We start from the raw sequence: 24,519 nt of genomic DNA on the forward strand, positions 1-24,519 counted from the left end.
TATTTCTCAAATCATTTATTTGTGCCTTTTTTCTCTGTTTTTCTTAATTAACTTTGAAAGAGTTTTGTCTATTTTATTAATCTCCTCAGAATATCAACTGTTGGCTTTGTTTGTCCTCTCTTATTGTATGTTTATTTTCTATTCCATTAATTTCTGAAACTCCCACTTTCTTCTACCTGCTGGTTTCCTTGGGCTTAAATGCTATTCTTTATCTCTGTTCTTAAATTAAATTTCTCATTAATTTTTAGTCTCTTACTTTTCTAATCTAAGTAGATTTCTCTCGTTTTGCTGCTGTAGCTTCACTCCACACACCATGATTTATAGGCATTTGTCATCAAACAGCTCTAAATAGTTTATCATTTTATTTTAAAATTTTAATATTTTTATTAATTTTTATTGGAGTATAGTTGCTTTACAATTTGTATTAGTTTCTGCTGTACAGCAAAGTGAATCAGCTATACGTATACATATATCCCCTTTTTTTTGGATTTCCTTCCCATTTAGGTCACCACAGAGCACTGAGTAGAGTTCCCTGAGCTATATAGTCTGTTCTCATTAGTTATCTATTTTACACATAGTAGTGTATATATGTCCATCCCATTCTCCCAATCCATCCCCCACCCCACCGCTTGCACCCCTGGTATCCATACATCCGTTCTCTATGTCCATGTCTCATTTCTGCTTTGCAAGTAAGTTCATCTGTATCATTTTTCTAGATTCCACATATAAGCAATATTATACAATATTTGTTTTTCTCATTCTGACTCACTTCACTCTGTATGACAGTCTCTAGGTCCATCCACGTCTCTACAAATGGCACAGTATCGTTCCTTTTTATGGCTGAGTAATATCCCATTGTATATATGTACCACATCTTCTTTATCCATTCTTCTGTTGAACAACATTTTATTTATTTTTGTCCCATATATTGTTCAGAAGTATAACTTTTAAAGTTCAAATATATGACTTTTTCTAGTTATATTTTTTTATACTGATTTTTCAGTTAATTACAACCTGGTCAGAGATGGTGGCCTATCATGTATGGTGCACTGAAACCAGTTGGGGCTACTTTAGACTAGAGCAGTAGTTCACAATCTGGACTGCATATTAGAACCACCTTGGAAGATTTTACAAGTCCCAGTTCCTAGGGCATACTCCATTCCAACTACATCACAATGCTGGACATTACTGGCTTTTAAAACACCCCAGGTGATTCCAACACAAAGCCGCATTTGAGAATTGGTGTACACGTGACAAATTTCAAAACTATCCATATATGCTTCAAAACAATGTGTATTCTTCAGTTTGGGTTCAAAGTGATACCATATTCTAAATACATCCACTGGATCCCACTTGCCAGTTGTTCAACTCAAGGGCAGGGGGTGGGGGTCTATGGATGTGTCAATTTCTCCTTGTAGTGCTAGAAAGCTTTTCTTTATATTTTAAGTCCTAGATACATATTATATTTTATATCTAGAACTATTATATCTAAAATTATTACATCATTCTTGAGATTTGCTTTTTCACATGAAATGACCATCTTTTAACTCCAGTGGGTCTATTTTGTCTGATATAACACAGCATATCAGTTCATTTCTGGTGGAGTGGGGGAGGGTAGTTAATACTATCCTTCTTCTGTGCCCTTATGCCTATTTTAAACATATCACTATCTAATTCTTATCAAACATGTACTAAGCCTGAATGTCAGTTGAGTATCCTTGTCTGTCTGTACACTAAAATAAAACGAATCTGCCTCTTAAAAAACATTTCACTGGGAATTCCCTGGTGGTCCAGTGTTTAGGACTCCGCAATCTCACTTCCAAGGGCCCAGGTTCAATCCCTGGTCAGGGAACTAAGATCCCACAAGCCACGCAGCATGGCCAAAACAAGAAAAAATAAATAAAAAATTGCACAAGTTGGAGTCTTCCCTAATTTGAGCTCAGTTATTCCAAATAGTCAAAATTACGATGTGATATTCAATATGTGATATTCAAAACACAAGGTCTCAATAGCCATGCTCCCCCAGTTAGAGGACCTGGAAATCATTACTTTATGAAATAAAACAAGTTTGACTCAACATCTCAAATATGTAAAATCATTAAGGGCCTCATCAACTGCAGAGCCACACCTTTCAAAACAACCACGTTTTATTTTAGTGAGCATTAAAAAGTTAACGTAAATATAATCTTCAGTGATTGAAGGAGCAAAGCTGACCCTGGGCAGCCTTTCTGCATAGGGTCAGCAACTTTTCAGGGGTCCTGATCCTCATCTGGCTGTCTCCTAGGCCCAGGGGAGACTCTGCTGGTTGTGTGTGAGCTTTAAATTAGCCAGTGGGATGCTCTTCAAGGGTGCAATTAGTGTGAGAGCAGTCAAGACTATATTTAAGAAGTCAGAGTTCAGACAATTCCAAACTTGAAAATGCTTTTACATGCCGTCATTCAAATGCTTAGTATTTTTTTTACAATTAATAAATTGTTTTCAAGGCACCTGTTGCCAATACCTAATTTTCATTGAGTGGTTTTTGAGAGAACGTGGCCAAGTGTCAGTGTAGAGTGCCTGCTTGGTGCTGCGTATAATTTTTAGGATATTCTGAATGGCATGTGCTAATTATTTAGTACAATAGCTAATTTTATGGCGCTGAAAGACTGGAACAGAAGGGCTGTAATTACTTATAATAGGAATGTCTCGTGTTTTGTTAAAACCAAAGTGTGGGAGGCAAAAAAGAAAATAAAGGATAATTTTACACTCTCCTCGGAAGAATGAAGTAGTTAATATTTTCAAGACTTTGTTACTAGTAACACTGGAAGACTAACCATATGTCCTCGACTTCTAAGGAAAACATTGTAGCTTTAGTGAAATTTACAGCAGTTTCTGAAATACGTATTTAGATTTTACTTCCCAAAGCAGATGAAAATCCTTTTTAAGCGGCGTCTTGTGCCATGGTTTCCAGGATAGCATAGATCATCTTGAGAAAGGGGGCAGAAAAGTTTTCCAGATTTTCACTAGCAAGAGGGACTTATTTGAGGCACATAGAAACAGTAATAAGCAACATTGCTTCGGAAGCTGCCTACGGCAGGGTGTGTCCATTACTCAAAACTCACACATAACGTGATGTTCATTCTCAAATCAACCTTGTTGGAAGAGCAGAGGGGGAAACTGAGGTTCAAAACCCTCTGAAAATAGCGCCGAGAGTTTTAAACTGTTCATACCTCTCAACACAGGAGTTCCATTTTTAGGGATCTACTCCAAAAGAACAATCATCGATATGACAAACAATTCATACATCAAATAAGATGTTTCACTCAGCATTTATATAATCATGAAAAATGGGAAGCCATCTAAATATTTGGAGATGGTTTATTAAATTACTACACAACCAACCCAGTGATCTCAAACCGTCATTAAAATTATATTTTAGTGAATAGGGACCAAGAAGGGGAACTCATGATTTAATACAAAATGCACAGACCAGGACACAAAGCCAAAGAAAAACGTGTAAAAATAATACTATATATGAACATAGCAAAAGACACTGCTTAGAAGAAACAGATCTGAATGTTAATAATTATCACTGGGTGGTGAGTTTACAGATATTTATACTTACTGTATTTTTTATATTCTGCAGTAATTGTTTTTCTAGTTTCCAATAAGAAAAAAAAGATATTATTTTAAAATATAAGCATAAAGAGTTATCTTGTAGTCAAAGGCAAAGAGCTGAACCAGACTCCCGAAACCTCCCCATTTTTTCCAGAATCACAAGGGTCCGTGGACTCTTCCCATTTGAGCATGTCCTAAGGCAGCACCCCTTTCTGTTTCCTGCCATCTTCTTCCTCCTAATTCCTTCCTCACTTCCCAGCACTGTTTCCCCTAACTTCAGCCCTTTATTTCTCTAGTGACCCCTCTGTTCCACGCTCCCTTTTTTTTTCTCTACGCAGGAACTCTCCACAGGCCCAATCCCGGCCTGATGGGGAACCCAGAGCTCAGGGGTCTGCAAGGCTCCCCAGAAGAGGCAGGTTGTGGGGGGTGAATAGAAAGCATTCACTGCACCTCAAGGGGTCTGTCGACTCTTCCCTCCACACATCATGAGTGACTCATATTGACAAACAGAAGCAAGACCCACATTACTCAGTTGGACCACAAGGTCACTTCCAACCGTGAAGATCAAGAATTAAAAGTGAACTAATTGGCCAGAGAACTTCAGATCGACCCATATCAAATATATAAAAATACATATATATGTATATGTGTGGGTGTGTATGTATGTACATGTGCATGTATGTGTATATGTGTGTGCATATATGTATACGTGTGTATGTACGTGTGTGTACTGTGTATATATGTATTATGTGTGCATGTCTCTCTGTTTATGTGTGTGTATGTGTGCATTGTGTATATGTGTGTTATATGTATGTGTATAGGTGTGTGCATATGTACATATGTGTATATGCATGTGTACATGTACGCATGTATGTGTGTATGCGTGCATGTATGTGCATGTGTATGTATATGCGTGTTTGTGTGGTTATATGTATGTATGTGTGTATATGAATGTTTGCATATATGTATGTGTGGGGTGTGTATATGTCTGTACATGTGTGCGTGCACGTGTGTATTGTGCGTACATGTATGTGCGCATGTATGCGTATATATGTGCATGTGTGTATGTATGTATGTGGGTATATATATGTATGTGAGTGTACGTATTTGTGTGTGTATATATGTGTATGTGTTTGTGTGTGTATATATATGTGTGAATATATATTTATGCGTGTATGTGTATATATGTACGCCTCTCTGTGTATATGCATGTATGTATGTGTGCATGTGTGTATGTATGTATATGCATGTGTATGTGCCCATATAGGTATGCTGTATGTGTGTGTCTGCTTGTGTATGCATGTGTGTATATGTATGTCTCTGTATGTATGCACTGTGTTGCGTGTGTATGTATGTGTTTTCATGTGTGCATATATATTTGCGTGTATGTATATGCACATGTGTGTATGTTTGTGCGTGTATATGTATGCATATGTGTGCACTGCATGTATGTATGTGTGTGTTATTTGTTTGCATGTGTCTGTGTATGCACGTGTGTATATATATACATATATATATATACACACACACTTATATATATATATATATATATATATATATATATATACATGGTAGCCCAGAGGGCTTGACTAGTTGAGTGAGCACACAGACTGGTAGTCAGTTTATTGGAGGGATAAGACAAAACAAATGAAATGATGATTCTGAATTATAGACCTAAGAAACCTGCCCACTTTTTTTTTTTTTAAACATCTTTCTTGGAGTATAATTGCTTTACAATGGAGTGTTAGTTTCTACTTTATAACAAAGTGAATCAGCTGTACATATACATATATCCCCATGTCTCCTCCCTCTTGCATCTCCCTCCCACCCTCCCTATCCCACTCCTCTAGGTGGTTACAAACCACCGAGCTGATCTCCCTCTCCTATGCAGCTGCTTCCCACTAGCTATCTATTTTACATTTGGAAGTGTATATATGTCCATGTCACTCCCTCACTTTGTCCCAGCTTACACTTCCCCCTCCCCGTGTCCCCAAGTCCATTCTCTACATGTGTCTTTATTCCTGTCCTGCCCCTAGGTTCTTCAGAACCTTTTTTAATTTTTTTACATTCCATATATATGTGTTAGCATATGGTATTTATTTTTCTCTTTCTGACTTACTTCAGTGTATGACAGACTCTAGGTCCATCCACCTCATTACAAATAACTCAATTTCATTCCTTCTTATGGCTGAGCAATATTCCATTGTATATATGTGCCACATCTTCTTTATCCATCCATCTGTCGATGGACACTTACATTGCTTCCATGTCATGGCTATTGTAAATAATGCTGCAATGAACATTGTAGTACATGTCTCTTTTTGAATTATGGTTTTCTCAGGGTATATGCCCAGTAGTGGGATTTCTGGGTCCTATGATAGATCTAGTTTTAGTTTTTTAAGGAACCTCCATACTGTCCTCCATAGTAGCTGTATCAATTTACATTCCCACCAACAGTGCAAGAGGGTTCCCTTTTCTCCACACCCTCTCCAGCATTTATTATTTGTAGTTTTTTTGATGATGGCCATTCTGATGGGTATGAGGTGATACCTCATTGTAGTTTTGATTTGCATTTCTCTAATGATTAGTGATGTTGAGCATCCTTTCATGTGTTAGTTGGCAATCTGTATATCTTCTTTGGAAAAATGTCTGTTTAGGTCTTCTGCCCATTTTTGTATTTTTTTTCTATTTTTTATATTGAGCTGCATGAGCTGCTTATAAATTTTGGAGATTAATCCTTTCTCAGTTGCTTCATTTGCAAATATTTTCTCCCATTCTGAGGGTTGTCTTTTCATCTTGTTTATGGTTTCCTTTGCTGTGCAGAAGCTTTTAAGTTTCATTAGGTCCCATTTGTTTATTTTTGTTTTTATTTCCATTTCTCTAGGAGGTGGGTCAAAAAGAATCTTGTTGTGATTTATGTCACAGAGTGTTCTGCCTATGTTTTCCTCTAAGAGTTTTATAGTATCTGACCTTACATTTAGGTCTTTAATCCATTTTGAGTTTATTTTTGTGTATGTTGTTAGGGAGTGTTCTAATTTCATACTTTTACATGTAGCTGTCCAGTTTTTCCAGCAACTCTTATTGAAGAGGCTGACTTTCCTCCATTGTACATTCTTGCCTCCTTCATCAAAAATAAGGTGACCATATGTGCGTGGGTTTATCTTTGGGCTTCCTATCCTGTTCCCTTGATCTATATTTCTGTTTTTGTGCCAGTACCATACTGTCTTGATGACTGTAGCTTTGTAGTACTGTCTGAAGTCTAGGAGCCTGATTCCTCCAGCTCCATTTTTCTTTCTCAAAATTGCTTTGGCTATTCAGGGTCTTTTGTGTTTCCATACAATTTGTGAAATTTTTTGTTCTAGTTCTGTGAAAAATGCCATTGGTAGTTTGATAGGGATTGCATTGAATCTATAGATTGCTTTGCGTAGTAGAGTCATTTTCACAATGTTGACTCTTCCAGTCCAAGAACATGGCATATCTCTCCATCTGTTTCTATCGTCTTTAATTTCTTTCATCAGTGTCTTATAGTTTTCTGCATACAGGTCTTTGGTCTCCTTAGGTAGGTTTATTCCTAGGTATTTTATTCTTTCTGTTGCAATGGTAAATGGGAGTGTTTCCTTAATTTCTCTTTCAGATATTTCATCATTAGTGTGTAGGAATGCAAGACATTTCTGTGCATTAATTTTGTATCCTGCTACTTTACTAAATTCATTGATTAGCTCTAGTAGTTTTCTGGTAGCATCGTTAGGATTCTCTATGTATAGTATCATGTCATCTGCAAACAGTGACATCTTTACTTCTTCTTTTCTGATTTGGATTCCTTTTATTTCTTTTTCTTCTCTGATTGCTGTGGCTAAAACTTCCAAAACTATGTTGTATAATTAGTGGTGAGAGTGGATAACCTTGTCTTATTACTGATCTTAGAGGAAATGGTTTCAGTTTTCCATCACTGAGAATGATGTTGGCTGTGGGTTTGTCATACATCGCCTTTATTATGTTGAGGTAAGTTCCCTCTATGCCTACTTTCTGGAGGGTTTTTATCATAAATGGGTGTTGAAGTTTTTCAAAAGCTTTCTCTGCATCTATTGAGATGATCATATGGTTTTTCTCCTTCAATTTGTTAATATGGTTTATCACATTGATTGATTTGCATATATTGAAGAATCCTTGCATCCCTGGGATAAATCCCACTTGATCATGGTGTATGGTCCTTTCAATGTGCTGTTGGATTCTGTTTGCTAGTATTTTGTTGAGGATTTTTGCATCTATGTTCATCAGTGATACTGGTCTGTAGTCTTCTTTCTTTGGGACATCTTTGTCTGGTTTTGGTATCAGGGTGATGGTAGCCTCGTAGAATGGGTTTGGGAGTTTTCCTCCCTCTGCTATATTTTGGAAGAGTTTGAGAAGAATGGGTGTTAGCTCTTCTCTAAATGTTTGATAGAATTCGCCTGTGAAGCCATCTGGTCCTGCTGCCCACTTTTTATAGAAAAGAGATGGAGGCCCAGAAGTTGAAGACCCAGCTGGGTAGCGGAGCCAGAATTTGACCCTCTTCTCCAACATATATGGCACATGACTGTCATCACTCAGATGGTTTTTCCCAAAGAAGGGTGGATAACGTTATCAGTTTAAGGAAAAATGGTGCAACAGGAAAAGGGGCAGTCCTTTAACATTAAAAACCACATTTCTAAGGGAACTTTCTTATTCGTTTCACTATGACCTCTTTCCTTCCTCTTCTTGTTTACTACATAAAAATAGCACAGCTGCCGGTATAAAAATCCTGTCTGTAACCACCAGCATCTAGATTTCATTTTCCATATCTTTCCCACAAATCACAATCCATTTGCTTGCACAAATTACTCCAAAAACTTCAATTTTCTCCCTTGTTTATTCCTCCCCATCCTCTAAAGTTGCATTACTCGTTGTTAATAAAAAAGGTTAAACCATTCAGTTAACTGTTTTATTATCAATTGCTATTTCTTGTGAACAAGCCTTCAGTTATTGTGTTATTTAAAAGGCATTTGGTAGTGTGCTTCTGAAAAACAGCTCTATAAAATAGTTTATTAGTGTATTAATTATATGACTCTTGAACCCTCCAAACAAATGTAATGATCATATAAAATATGCCAGCCAAATGCAGAAGACTGTGTGTGTGATGTTTCCTCATTCTATGTGCCAATAATATAAATAAGTTTGTTTTGGTAGGCAGGCATCTAAACTAGCAGATTCACTTCCAAATAGCCTTAATATTTATTATAATGCCAAAGTAATGTCAACATTATTTACAGATTATGAAAAATAATTTAAGGCTTGAGCAAACTTGCTGTTGGACTATAACAAGTTTCCTAATCACAGAAATATTTATTGTGATGCCATCGGCACACATAGTACTGTTTCCAATAATGAGCAAAGACAATTATGTTTAACTGCTGTAAGTCTTGTCAAAATATTTTTTGGGAGGAGTGGAATCTTCCAAGGTACCGAGTCACGCTATCGATTATATTATGTAGTTGGTAGAATCTCACCTTTTGTATCCAAAATTTTATGGTAAATTGTAAGCTTTTTGGAAGAGCAAATAAATCATTATACTAAATATAGGCTGTCAGGTTAGTTCAGTACTTAGCACAACCTTAAAAATTAGGCGTCTTATCTGTGCTTTTTGTAGAACTGCTACTTTATTTTGCAACACATTAAAATAAAGACTTTTTAATTTTTTCCTCGGGAGGAAACAAAGGAAGGGAAGCCAAGAGATAAGAGGCATTAAAACACTTTTTAAAATCACACAATGCTGTACATTTAAAACAAGCTCTGTTGGAATATTTTGGTCTTTGAGGTCTTTTATGTCATGGTGCAAGTGTACAGGAAGTGTTCCCTAAAAAACATCCAGGATAGCCTGTAAAAGAAAACAGTTTATTTCCAGGGTGGTTTGAATGACATGTCTGCCCGACAACCAACCTGCCAATGCCAGCGACATGTTAGAAAATTTAGTTTCCGGTACGGTAGGTCTGATTCACCGGGGTCCATAGAGCTAGCATCTCTCCTTCCTTCCTTTGACTTGATGATAATAATTTGCATGTTTGTTTGTTTTGTTTTTTCAACCCTCCAGAGTCATATTCCTTAGCATATAGTTTTCATTTGGTTCAATTCTTCTTTAAGACAGTCCAACCTGTTCAATTTTAAAGATGTCTTAATTAGTCTAATCTTGATTGGGCTCTTTCCAAAGCTCCTGTTGGCAGAGTCAGATTTCAATTAACATTCCACTTCCATACTGCAAATGCCCTTGCTCAGAATTTTTTTTAAAGTGCTATTTTGGATGCCACCTCTCTTCAGCTTTATTCTGCCTCAGAAATCATATGGCTCCTAGGTGTTTCAAGGCACCAGACACAGAGAAGAGTTCTGGCAATGACTCTTTTTTCATTTTCAAGAAACATAATTCTTTTGACCAGCATCTTGTTCCCATATTTGGAAGCTTCAAGAGGATGAGGGATGCATTCTTCTGGTCCTTCCAAATCAGGCATCAGACCCTTTCCTTTATGGATGGCAGAGAGTTTAAACCAAGGATGTGGTGATACAGTTCTGGCTTAGATTTATTGAGCAGATAGTGAATAGGTGTGAAACGCTTTCAAACATGTTAGTACATTCAGGCCCTACATTAGTCCTGCAAGGTAAGCATACCTGTGCCCATTTTATAGATGACAATGCTTGGAATTCAGAGTGCTTAACTAACTCCCCCAAGACTTCAGAGCCGATCAGGGGCATTTGAAATGAGATGGTCTTCCATTTGACCACACTGATGTGACCAAGTGGACAAGCCTAATTTCAAAAAATTCAAAGAGAGGATAAGAGTACAGTATTGCCATGTTTGTTCGCCAACAACTGAAAGATGAGATATTGAACTTAAGCAGATGTTTTGGGTAACTCTGCTTATTCAAGGTAATGCTAAAGCTCACTTCCATATAGCCACTCTCTCTCTATTCTTGGGTCAGATGGCCTAAGTTTGAACCCAAGGTCCATGACCTTGGACAAATGCACCTAACTTGTCTAGACCTCGGTTAATTCATCAGTAATATGGAAATTGTAATAAAGCTTATTTCATAGGGCTGCTCTGAGGATTCTGTGAGACAATCCTTGTAGAGCTCTGCACACAGGCCTGACACTTGGGAACACCATGGCCCCTTGAACAAATGTTGACTGTAGACAACTGTTTTTCAACCTCAGCACTAGAGACAATCTGGGCTGGATAATTCTTTGCTTGAAGGGCTTTCCTAGGCATTGGAGGATGTTTGCTCACATCCCTGGGTCTTTACCCACTAGTTGCCAATAGCACTTCCTCCAGCCGTAACAATCCAAAATGTCTCCAGGTGTTACCAGATGTCCCCTGGAAGACAAAGTGAACACTGCTGTGGTGTCATGCCTCAGAGCCGCCCTGTCCAATACGGTAGCCACAAGCTACCTACGGCAACTGAGCACCTGAAGTGCAGCTAGCGTGCACACTTTGAAATAACAGTCTGGATATACTGGGTTAAATAAAATGTATTATTAAAATAATTTCACCTGTTTCTTTTCATTTATTTTTTTACTGCGGCCACGAGAAATCTAAAAATTACACATGTGGTTTGCAGTAGGCTTCTGGTGGACAGCACTGTGCCAGAAGATTCGATCCCACTTCTAGGAAGATCACTCCAGACGGCTCTCTCAAACCTGCATCCTCGTTTCTGCTTGGCCATCAGACATCTCCAGCTGTCTGGCAGCTCACTGCCAGCGTGGGCAGACTCACCCCAAAACCCATCATCTTTTCTCCATCCCGTCTCAGTAGATGGAACTGCCAGTACCTAAAGCTCACACACATGATGTCATTCGCAACTTCTCCCTCCTACTCATCCCCTCATCCTTGACCAAAACCCAGCATTCCATTACCCAGTCTAAATGTGTTCTAAATGTGAAAAAGAAATCACCAAAGCAGTGTTGATAGGGAAAAACTGGAAACAACCTAAATGCCAAGAGCAGGGGACCCATGAGTAAATTACAGTCCATCTCCACATTGCAATACCATGCAGCTATTAGAATCACAGGTGAGAATATTTAATAGAGTCACAGATGAGAATATTTCGCAGAAAATATATTTATGGTTCGCACACAGAAGGAAATAGATTAGGACACAGGGCAAAAAGCATGATCTTATTTTTGCAACAAAATTATATCTATTGATACATGGATGTATGCATGAAAAAGAGTAGATAAATTAACAGACGTTTATCGATGGCTGGTGAGAACACAGATGAATTGTAGTTCAACCTTATAGTTTTGTTTTGCTCACAAGTTTTCTAAGATGAACTTGTATTACTTCTATAATAAGAAAAAAAGAAGATCCATAAGAAGAAAAGAAGAGGCGAATGCTGCTGTCTTTATTGTTATAAGGCGTGATCCTATGCAACTTGCGGGGTGGTTGTGAAACCACTTTGTAAATACGGGGTCTGATCACTGTCACCCAGATGTTGGCATCTGATGGTCCCTAGCCATGCTGTCGCCACTGGACAACTGGTAACACCTGGAGACGTTTGGGTTGTCACAAAATGGGGATGATGCTACTAGCATCTAGTGGGTAGAGGCCAGGGACTTGGCTAAACATCCTGTAATTCGCAGACAGCCCCCCCCCCCAGCAAAGAAGAATCCAGCCTAAATGTCAACAGTGGAGCTCACTTTGATCAATATCCCCATCAAGAGACAGTGTCTACAGCTAACATTTATTCAAGGGGCCATGTTTATGTGACCAAAGAAGTAGTTACCCATGAGTTACAAGTCCAGATCACACCCTCGAAGTGTCCCGGGCTGCATCAGCCTGACACCAAACATCCCAATTAAAATAGAAATTTGATTAGTTATCCAATTACTAAGGGGCATGAAGTAAGATAATTTGCTGGAAATAGCATGGTAACCCACAGGAGCGACAGTGTAGGGGAAGTAAACAGAAATTACCTTCTCACGCTAGGAGCCGATGTCTGGGTCTGCTGCGAGGCTGGGAGGGCACAGCCATCTGCTAAAAGGGGTCCTGATGGACCTGTTTTGTGGAGGGTCTACAGTTTTGAACACGGTTTGTCTGGCACCCTTCACTACATTAACTTGAGTTCATTTGAAATTCATCATTTCCAAAGGGAGACAAGACACTGGAGGTTTCTTCTCCAGGATTTTAAATGTCAGGCATCCAAAATGTGCTGTGGAGACACAGCATCTGGAAGACGATGTTTTTGAAATTTATCTACAAACAGGAGCAGCTCCCCAAGCTAGGCTTCTTCAGGGAAAAAAAAAAAAAAAAAGCATCCCTCAGAACACACAGGACCAGAACCTTGATGGGCTTCCCTCTTCGAAAAATAGAAGAGTTCTATTTAAAGTTCAAGCTTAAAAGGAAGCCTTTGCTTGAGGACTGACCTCTCAAAACCACAAGAGCAGCCAATGTGCAGCGGAAGTCCTCACTAAAAGAGGAATTTTCCTTCCAAGCTCACGAAGAAATTACATGCCAGGCTCCAGCCACACCGGCCTCCATACTATTCCTCCAACACGCCAGGTACACTTCTGCCTCAGGGCAGATGCATTGGCTTTTCCTTCTAGAATGTTCCTCCCCTGGATTACCACTTGGCTGTCCCTCCCATAGCCCTTTATAGCTTTGCTCCCTTCTCAATAAGGCCTGCCCTGACCCCACTCCTTAACACCACAGTCTGTCCCTCCCAGACCCCCCGTTACCCTGCTCTGATATTTTGTAACATATATTCAATTCCATAATTGTTATGTTTGTCATTTATTGTCTTTTCCTCCTTGAAGAAGGTAAGCTCTAGGAAGGCAGGGCTTACTGTATTCACTGGGATCCCAAATGTCTACAACTGTGCCCAGGAATTTACTGGACATCTTCTTTGGGCTCAGTGTGAAATAGCACAGCTGAAACTGATTTTGCTTCCTTAAAAGGGGTTGTTGATGAATCAAACCTTGAGTTATTTTACAGAGACAGCACTGCACATGGGCAAGACAGGAACCCGTCTCCAGGATGACCCCGGAACCAAGAATCTTCAGTCTACGGAACGCGAAGAATAGAAGTGATGCCACAGGAGCCCTCTAGGAAGTGAGAAGTACTTCAGTAAGGAAACTCTGGCTTCCAGCAGCTGATTATCATATATGGATTGATTCTGAGGCTAGCCAATCAGTTTATTCCCCTGACACCTTAAATTTAGCTCAGAACCCAGGATCGAGGATTCAGATTTGAGCCCTGCCTCCTGTCTCTTTGCTGGCTGACCTCATCATAAAGCACTTTCTTTTCTCAAAAGATGCTTCTCTGGGCATCAGGCAGTGAGCCCTTTCTTGGTAGCAGATGTGAAACTCACAGCTAGAGGAAGAAGACAGCATAAGCACCTGCTGCCCTGTTTAAGAAAACTACAAGTCTTGGGCTTCCCTGGTGGCGCAGTGGTTGAGAATCCGCCTGCCGATGCAGGAGACACGGGTTCCTGCCCTGGTCCGGGAAGATCCCACATACCACGGAGCAACTAAGCCCATGAGCCATGGCCGCTGAGCCTGTGCGTCCGGAGCCTGTGCTCCGCAACGGGAGAGGCCACAACAGTGAGAGGCCCGCGTACCGCAAAAAAAAAAAAAAAGAAAAAAGAAAAGAAAACTACAAGCCAAGTGAATGAAGGAACGTGCCCAGTGCGCTTAGACCAGCTCGAGACGGTTTCTGTTGCTTGCAACCAACAGGCTTCTGACCGAAGACCCAACTGTCAGTGCTGGCTCTCATGGAATGCTGCGAGAATTTGGCGAGGGGTGAACGTGAATGCGGACCAAGTCTCCGTGGATGAACCATGGATTCTCAGGCCACGCAGCAGCTTGCAGAAGCACCAGTCTCTTGTTGAATGCTTGAATTCCCTTCTCCACTTCACCGCTGAATACTGATCAGCTCACGTGATCTGCTCCTATGAACCTACTCCAGGACTCCTCTGCCCCTGGAGCCGTCAGGTATCCGGATTGGAAATGCAGAATTCCAGGTGAAGACTGATCATCACCACCCTGGAGCTACATGAGGTGCCCTAGTAATGCAGCCCTGCTGGGAGCCTCATGCCCCACTCACCAGCCCTGAGAAGATCTGCCCAGGACCAACAGAAGGAGTCCTTAAACAGAGCAGACAGGTGATACCACGTCCTTTGAGGAAAATGGCAGAGGTACAGGGATGAGCTCAGAGCCAGGGTCGATATTAGGCACCAGGGTTCTACCCACATCAGCAGCAGGACAGCAGACATCAGGAGAACTGAGACCACAAAGCTGAAGCCAGAGCTGCTCTCGAGCACCTGTGAGGTCTCAGGCAAGTGCTTTCAGCTTTCTGAGCCTCAGTCCCCTCCCTCGTGACATGGGATTTTGTAGGGTTTAAATCAGATAATACACGCAGAGCAAGGAGCTCAGAGCAAGCACTGCCTCTGATCAACTACAACTATTATTACCACGGCGGGGGATCCGCCGTAGGAAGCCCCAGAGATAAACGTGAGGTTTTAGGAAAAATCATCAGACCAGTATAAACGAAGAATGGAGGAAGAGATGCCAGATGGGAAGCTGTTGCAGCAATTGAGATGTAAGTTAATGAGGATGGCCATGGACGGGAAAAGGGATGCCAAAAGGACAGTGGGTGACAAATTAGTTGTTGAAGGTGAGGGAAAGGGCAGAACTGAAGAAACAGCAAATTCAAGAGTCCTTCCCTCCCTCCTGTTCCAAAGGCATATTAGCCTATTATGTCATTGTCACTATAGTCTGGCTCCTTTAAAAGGTGAGCTTGGTAAAAGAAGGAAGCTACCTCGTCAGTGGTCAGATTCCTCAATGCACCAACTGGTACCTAGCAACTAGCAGATGCTCAATAAATGTTGTTGAGTAGATTTATGAATGATTTGTGTGTGTTTATGGATATAGATATAAATATATAGATGTATAGAGATATATATACATATGTATGTATATGTATATAATGCCTGTATACATACACACAGACCCATATATTAGTATACATAGTTAACAGCTGTATATAGATATAAAAATATATTTAACTTTCAAAAGGATTTGAAGCCGTTTGCAAGAAAAAATATACACATGGACTAGGACAAAAATTAAGAGAGTATAAAGTTTCTGCCTTTAGGAAAAAGCAATGTGCCAGGAAGCTCCTTTCATCAGTGACAACATGTAATGGTGAGCTCCCTGCTGGCCAAGGTGATAAAGGAAACCCACTGTATCACTAATCCCCGTTGCCCCACCAATAAGCCTACAAATTAATCTGGAAGAGCAAACATGACCTTGAAAATGTCTCAGGATGCATTTAACTCAGCTCTTCACAACACGGTGCGAAATATCATCCACAACAGTTCCCCCCCACAAAAAAAAGTTCTGTAATTGGATTTTTTTATATCAAAATCTTCTTTAGGGCTTCCCTGGTGGCACAGTGGTTGGGAGTCCACCTGCCAGTGCAGGGGACATGGGTTCGTGCCCCGGTCCAGGAAGATCGAACATGCTGCGGAGCGGCTGGGCCCCGTGAGCCATGGCCGCTGAGCCTGCGCGTCCGGAGCCTGAGCTCCGCAGCAGGAGAGGCCACAACAGTGAGAGGCCCTCATAACGCAAAAAAAAAAAAAAAAAAAAAAAAAAAAAATCTTCTTTAAAACTCAAGGGTATAACATGGAATGAAATGAAAGCTCAGCATAGGCACTTTTTTCCCCCAATCATGGTATTTTGAAAAATCATGAACTGGACGCATTCTTTTCTCTACCACTGTGACTTGGAGCTCATGGTCACAGGTCGTCCTTCCACTGACTGCCAGCTGATAACATGCAGCCATAGGAAACTACTTCTGGAGAACATCTCCCACCCTCCATTTTCCATTTGCCTGGAGTCAGCTTCTAACTACTAGAGCTCACAGCACATCACATGGGACAAATAGGCAATTCAGCAGGTACCGGTGTGTCCACGTGTACAGGATAAGATACGTCAGGAGCTGAGTAAAACAAACATGTGATAAGATCTGCCACTGACCTTCCATTGCTTTGTGGAATTCTTTTGTTGCCTCAGTCAGTCAACGAACCACTGATCTCTGGTGAGGTGGCACGGCCAGCCGGGTGCTGAGTGCTCAGGGGGACCTCCATTCCCTCAGCTTGATCACAGTCTAGACCAGCATAGGACGAACCCACGGGAACAGGGGTTACAACAGAGAGACAGGCAAAGCCCTGTGGGTTCTATTAGGAGGAGCACGGTGACCTCCCACAAGCCACCCATCTTCCTGCAGATGCTGTGAACGAACATGAGGGTGGGTCCTACCTGCAGGCTCACCCACTGACAGAGGCAATGTCTCCCTGGAGGATGGAACACCACGGTGTGTGGCATAATTAAAAGAAACGACAAAAAAGACTTGCCCCCCACCCTTGAAAATCAGAAACTCAGACAGCGTAAATAATGACAAGGAGTGTCTTTCAGGCACCAGTGACAAGTAGGGACGTTAAACTCCTGACAAAGGAAGAGCACAAAGGCAAAGCTCTTGCATGAATAGGGACCACGTCTGTCTTCCTTGCACGGCACGCCATAGGCTGCCAAGTACCTGTGGGTGCTTAATAAATGCCTTTGACGGATGATGAATGCCGTCATTATTACATCTGCCATTATATCTTTTAGTGAATGCACCTTCTTTATCAATCTTTATAACCACGATCTCAACGGTATTAATTCAGCCGTCTCCCATACCAAGTGCTTTTCTAAATTCCAGTCCTCAAACCTTGTCAAAAAACAATGCATTTAATTTTTGCCATGTCACATGCCAGTTTCAGAGAAAATTTAACTTATAGGCTACCTTCTCAAATGGTTACAGCATAATGTGACTCCTAAAGAATAGAAAAGACTTCTTTTCCAGTTTCTGATCTATAGTAATACTTTAATTTTTCACATGATATTGAAGACTCCTTTCAAAATGCTCTGAGATTAGCAATATGTGATTCTTGAAAACAAAAAGCCATTGTTTCTTGAAGTACTTGCTTAGAAAGTAAACGCTCGAAGATTGCTTGTGAGCGACAACTACCTCTGATTTATTTTTTTTTAACAGTCGCAACTTAAATCAGGGTGGGCACCAAACCAAAAAACACCCTGATGTCTTTTCATAAACTTTATTCCACTGGTCATTTTGAACTCGAGTTACCTCCTTGGCCTTCAACGTCAAGCTGAGGACCCTTCTCTGCCCAAATAATCTCTTCCTCTTCTGAAACTATAAGATCTATTATTTCCAGCAGTTTTTTGACAAAATACATGAAAACTCTTCACTCCCTGTATCTGTCCCTCCCTCCTCACTGCATCCTCGTCCGTCCCTCCCTCCCCTCTTTCCCCAAACAAGGAGGCTACTGACTGTGTCAACAGACATCAGGCTCAAAGTTCATGGCTATGAATGGGAATCTGACAATCCTGCTGGCAGAAGGAAAGCGGACCATCAGCGACAAAGCAGCATCCCACACGGGGAAGGCCGTCGAAGCAGGCTGAGCAGGGTGCCGAGGAACTCAGAGCCGGGAGTCATGGGTCTGGGGGAAAACTCGGGGAGAAGAGGCCATTTGAAGGCAGCTGGAGGATGCTATGACTATTTCACAGGCAGAGGTGGGGGGGAGTGTGGGGGGAGCACATCCTCAGCAAAGAGAAAAGCCTTGTTAAAGGTGTGGAGACAAAACAGTGCCCTCGGGAAGAGCAAGCAGCCCAGCTGGCTCCAGTGAGAGACGGGCCAACGTGGAATTTGGTCAGGTGATGAAGGGGTTACATCCCAGGCTAAGCGTCTGGAAGATACGTGCTCCAGACTCATACACTGAGTGGCTCATAGCAGGTGGTCACTGTTCAAGACGCTGCGGAGTCATCAAATGTGTTTAAGCCACACCACGGCACAACTGGGGCAGATCCAGGCATTATGGGGCCAGGAGCTTAAAGTACTTTAGGGGGGCTCCTTAAGAAAATGAACTGAAAATCATATGACCCTGTGAACACATGAAAGGAGTCCATGCAAGGGAGTGGCTCTCCGGCTTAAATGTCTTCGGCTTCCTCGGCCTTTGGGCGTGCTTAATTCTGCCCGGCAACAAGAAAAGTCAGGCGAGAGTGAGGATGGATTAGAGGGGGGACCAGATCGCTGCCTAGAAGCATATAGTTATTTCTCCCTTGTGCCATGATCTGATGGTCATAGTGCTCGTCTATCACCCGACTCTATGGTTAACTGTATGGAAGTGTTGATACCCCCTTTTTCATCCACTGCAGAACTAAGCACAATGCCTTGCACGGAGTAACTGCTACAGTAATGCTGAGTAATTGGCTCATGATGATTGGACATTTGGTACCTCCATGAACAAACTCTGCCTCTCTCATTTTTTTTCTGAAAAGAGTAACTGAGCACATATTATGAGCCAAGTACTGGGAATACAGCACCCACTATGTATCCAGGAAATGAGAATAAATACAAATTTATGTCTCTCACATCCCCTGAGAAGCTCACAGCCCATAAGAAAGAAAGTCAATGCCTTAATAATACTGAATATTTACTGAGTGCCTCCTGCAAGGTACCGTGGTTTGAATAACATAGCTCATTTCATCCTATCAATCCGAGAGTCAGGCAATACGCTTATTCCCATGACACACATGAGGTCACATGGCCAGAGAGTAAGGGGAGAGTCAAAACGTGAACGCAGGAAGTCTGCTTTGAGAGCCCACAGTTATAACCACGCACACCTGACAACGAGAATCTAACAGAAACATAAAAGCATGGTCGTAGCAGAGGGCAATACATGCTTGGACAGAGAGAGGTACACGGGGAGTACAGGAGGACGTGGCCAACTCTTGGAAGTCAAGGATGGCTGCAAAGAGGAAGGCTTGAGTTGAGTCAAAGAATCAACAGTATATATAAAATAGATAAACAACAAGGACCTACTGTGTAGCTCAGGGAACTATACTTAATATGTTGTAATAACCTATAAGGGAAAAGAGTCTGAAAAGGAAATATATATATATAATATTTATATATTATATATATATTTATATACATATATTATATATATTATATATTTTTTATATATTTTTATATATTTTTAATATATATAATATTTATATATTATATATATTTATAACTGAATCCCTTTGCTGTATACACAGCATTGTAAATCAACTCTACTTCAATTTAAAAATTATTTAAAAATCAATAAAAAAAAATATATATATAAAAAGAATCAACAGGAGTTCACCAAGCAGATGAAGAGATGGGAAAAGCATTGCCAAGAGAAGGAACAGTAGGTGCAAAAGGACAGTTCTGAACACCCGTGACCTGTAGTTTCAAGCTATGGCAAAGCCACCTAGATAGGCCCTCACCTGTACCCATGAAGGATAACACACACGGCACAGCACAGGACCTTTCTGGAGCAAACCCTCAAGGCTGTAATTCATAGCTCCAATGGGTAACCGTGGCAATGAGAAAGTGAACAGGGTAGCCCAAATGAGGCTAACAAAAGAGAAATTAAACACAAGGCCGGGTCATGGCACGTTGACACACGTGTCAACTTAGAATTTCAAATAAAATTGGAAGCTCCTTCTAATAATTATATAGGATGGCAAATAAGTTCCAGGGCAAGCACATGTGGCCAGAAGTGACTAATCGTATTTTGCAAAAAAGCATCCGGGGCTGAGCCTTCTCGGGATAGCATTGCAGGGAAGTCAGACGGAAGGAAAGGTTACCAGCAGTTAATGTTAATTAGTAATCCACCCGACATGCCCCCACCCACTCCTCCATATTCATAGAAACTACTGGCCATCCATAGTCATTACTGCCCCGCAGAGTTTTAAAGTAGCCAAGGCAAGCTTGGAAGATTTCAGTTCTACTAAGAGTGCTTCCAGGGATGAATGCCTAGGCTTCCCCCACCAACTTCAAAATTAAATTCATGAAGGGAAATAGCAAGTGGGTGGGCCTGGGACAAGGTGGGACAAGTCCTATTTTCCTTAAAACAGCAAGATGTGCCTCCCTGGATTGGGCACTGACTGGGTTCCAGGCACTGTGCCAGAGAGGTTCCAAGTCCTGGCTCTGGGCTTGGACGGCCTGGGTAGAAACCCAGCTCTACTGCCTCCTCAGGGGGCACAGACCCTACATCCCTGCTCTCTGCCACATCAATAGGGAAGAACAAATCTGACTCCATAGTAAATCTGTTTCTTTTACTTTAACCTTTGTATTCTATTGCTTTCCTTCCAGTTAAGAATGTTGCCTATAGCCTGAAATATACAGGATGGCCCATTCTCAAGGCTCTGACCTTTAAGGGTACAGCACTTTTCCATTCATAGAGAGAGAAAAAGTTGCAGAACAGAGAACAACATTTGTCTTGGAGGTTTACAGGAACATCCTGACCTGACCTGCTTGGAAGCTGCAAGAACAAAGGATTCTGACACCAAGAAGTTTGCAACAACAAACCATGCCCCTCCCTCACCTGGCCTTTAAAAACGTTTTCCTGAAACCCTAAAGGGAGCTTGGGTTTTTTCGGGCACAAGCCACCCATCTCCTTGCCTGGCCCTGCAATAAACCTTTCTCTGCTCCAAACTCCGACATTTTGGTTGGTTTGGCTGAACTTGTGTTCGGTAACAGTTCTCCTGTGTCCACTGGCCATAACAACAGTACCTACCTAAAGTGGGGTCAGCCACATGGCCATGGCTTTGGCCCCATGCTTGGCAGGGCAGCAGAATGATACTCCAATAGCTTTCCCTGTGATTCTTGTCTCTGGGGCCCCCAAGGCATGACACACGTGCCATCAGCCCCACTTTTGAGACCAGAAAAGGATCAGTAACCTGCTTATGGGGGCTCAGGCGGCCTCAGTGGGGGCTCAGCGGCAGGTGAGCCCACCCCTCCCATTGCTCCACGCCAACTTTATTTAGTCTTGGAAGCTTGGGGAATGGAGGCGTGGGGAAGTACATCCCGCTCCGTTCAAGGGTTCGGTAAATCTTCCTCCGAGGCCTCGGACTTCCTTCTAGAAGGAGCTTCTGCAGAGGACGGAACAGTTAAATCTCTTCCAAGAACAGAGTTAGCTGCAAACATCCCCTCTGCCAGGCGCCAGTGGGTTTCAGCGTTTCCTTTTTCATTGATTTAGGCTAATCAGTGAGATCCCTTCATCTTCCCACGTTTACTGTGCACCCACCTTCCTAACAGCTGTCCCAATCCACATCACCTAAAATCAGGGGATTTTGAGATTTTCAAAGTGCTTACAAATACGTAATCACTTCCCATCCTCACAACGACCCCATAGCCAATTTCACAGAAAAAGAAACTGAGACAAGAAAATTTAAGGAATTTGCCTAAAAAGTCACACTGCAGTGGGAGAATATCAACCCAGGACTCTTGACCAGGGAGAAGGTGAGTTTCTACCTGCTGCATGGGGGGCCCGGGGGTTTGGGGAAGCTTCTATGGAGGGATTAGTGGGGGCAATGGTCCAGGCTGAGCTAGGGTAGAGGCCCTTAAAGCTCTTTCCACCATATTTTATGTAAGGATCCCAAGGGCCCACTGTCTGCTTGGCTGTGATGTCTGGTCTTGTGGGCAAGTAGGAGGTACTCCCCGAAAGTGGGAAAGGCTAATTCCGAAATCAAAGGAAACTGCCAGGGACTCTAGGACTCAATACAGAGAGGAGGGCTTTGTGCTGACACGGGGTTGCAGGGCTAGAAATCTACGTATATTAAAGACAACAAAAACAAAGCCATGGCTAAGCATGTTGCAGCGGTGTGCTGGGGACCCAGGTCACTGACTTTTCTTTCCAAGTGGTGTTTAACAGGGCGAGGTAGGTCCGGGGCAAGAACTCGCCCCTAACCCCACCCGCCCTCCCCAGATTTAGACAAACGAGAGAGACCTGAGTTCGCTTTACCCTGAAATGAAACCCACCCTAGAGCAGACTGGGAGAGGAGACACCTAGTGCCCCGAGATCCCACAGAGGCGGCGGCTCCGGCAGATCTTGAGCCGGAGACCCGGCTTCCTGCAGCCTCTCGGCGGCACCCAGACCCCTCGGCGCTTCGGCCGCGCCCGCAACCGCCCACGCTCGCCTGCGCCCGGCCGGGTGCCTGAGATTCGGGGGAGACTAGGGGCGCACAAGGCGGAAAGGTAGATTCGGAAAGGAAACGTGAGAAGAGTGAAAATGTGTATCCAATTCAGTTAAACACACGAGAGACTGAAAACACCGCGCCCGGAGGCCAAAAATGGAATTCCCACTTGGACGCCGCTGCGCCCCCAGCGGTGTTCCCGGAGCCACCTGCGGGTCTTCCGGTGGCAGGGACCCCAGGGCAGACCTGCGCCCGCGCCCACCCTACCCCCCCGCAACTCCGGGTCTCGAGACAAGGATTGTCGTGGCGAGGAGAACCGATCATGTCAAGTTAGGCTGCTCTTTAGAAAGAGAAGAAGAAAAAAAAAAAGTCGTAGTTGGAAAGTTATCCAGTCGGGCGGATTTCGGAACGGGCTCCTCCTCCCCGCCCCAAGCAACTGGACCGAGCGCACGGCGTGGGGGGCAGGCTGTCGGCGGCGGCCCCGCGCTGGCCTTTGCTGTCACCCCAACCGCAGGGCGCCCTGGCGCACGTTCGAGTTTGCAGACCGGCCGGGGGTAAGGGGGCTTCTCTGGGGGTCACTGCTCTCACTGCTCCCCCGGCAGAGCCTCGATAGGAGCCCCGAAACCTGGAGAGCCTGAGCGGGGTGCCGGGCTACCGCGTTTTTACGCTCGGGGGAGAGCGCGCCACCCCTGCGCAGGCCAGGAGATCCGGACCCCGCAGGACTAATCCAGGCGGATCCAGGCCTCCCTTGGCTTTTTTTTTTTTTTTTTTTTTTTTTTTTAAAATCATTGTTGTTATGTTCTTCGCAGCCACGAAGTGAAATGAAAAGACCGAGCCGGGCTCTGGTCACGTCACCAACCTTTCCACCTCCTCCCCAGGAGACCAGGAAACTGCTGCCTGCTCCAGACCCTCCGCTTTCGCCCAGTCTTCCTTTTCCCCCTCGATTTCAGGATTGCAAGGGCAGAGACTTTCCTCAGGGTCACCAACAGATGGCTGGAGGCACTGGCTCCTAAAGCAGATCGCCACCCGTCCAGTTCCGGTGTCACCGTACCCTCCCTTTCCCGCGGGGCGGTGGTGCGTCCTCCCCTGACTCGCGTGCGCACTGCCCCCATGCCGCATCGCTTCCTGCGAGTTCCCCAGCCCCGCAGTCCCGGGCAGACCAGTGGCTTCCAGCTGTCCCTGAGCATTTTGTCTAGGACGGATACGGGACGGCTTATGAAGAGACATAAAAACGCCACTTTGATTTACAAATAGATTCATCAAACTGTAAGAGCTTCAATTTTTTTTTTTTTGAGGACCTTGGTTTTGTTTTTTTGTTTTTCTTTTTTTTTTTTTTTAATGAGAGAATGCCAAACAGGTAACTCAAATAATAAAATAATCTTCTTACACAAATAGTACAATGGAATAAAAGTGTACAGCTGACAGAGTAATTAAAAAAGGTATAATAAGTAAATAGTTGTGTATTTCAGGCAGATGACTGCAGTTTGAGGCATAGTATACCATGTGGTGAGCAGTGCCTTTTCATCTTGACAGTGATGGTATGTCCCCATTTGGTGAGACAGTCAAAAAATCTATATTGAGACTTTTGGTGAATAGGAAGCCTGGAAAAATTGGCCCTCCTGATCCCCCAGGGAGAAATGTGAGGTCAGAATTCAACCCCTTTATTTACAAAATGGGTAAATTGGGGTCCAGAGAGATATAAGGTGTTGCCTAAGGCTGGTGAAGTAGTGACTAAGCCAGACTTGACCTAGCTCTCCATGCTAATGGGCACAGCACCTAAAACACAACACCCTACCTGTGAGATTCCTGGTCCAATTCTACAGATGAGAAAACTGAGACTGGAAGAGACTAAGT

The 24,519-nt window shown here is 42.8% G+C and overlaps 1 long non-coding RNA gene across 2 annotated transcripts in view; it reads right to left on the reverse strand.

The window, feature by feature from the left end:
- The window catches only part of LOC136793912 (uncharacterized), a 49,873-nt gene extending 26,074 nt beyond the window's left edge, over positions 1-23,799 (reverse strand). The window contains exon 1 of one of the 2 annotated variants that reach the window (XR_010839995.1): positions 23,521-23,773. This is a non-coding gene — a long non-coding RNA (uncharacterized lncRNA). Of the gene's footprint in view, positions 1-23,520 lie in introns of both variants that reach the window. The other variant, XR_010839994.1, reaches the window with a different exon arrangement.
- Positions 23,800-24,519: the final 720 nt, after the last annotated feature.

Source organism: Kogia breviceps, chromosome 3 (assembly GCF_026419965.1).
Source record: "Kogia breviceps isolate mKogBre1 chromosome 3, mKogBre1 haplotype 1, whole genome shotgun sequence".
Classification (NCBI taxonomy): Eukaryota; Metazoa; Chordata; class Mammalia; order Artiodactyla; family Physeteridae; genus Kogia; species Kogia breviceps.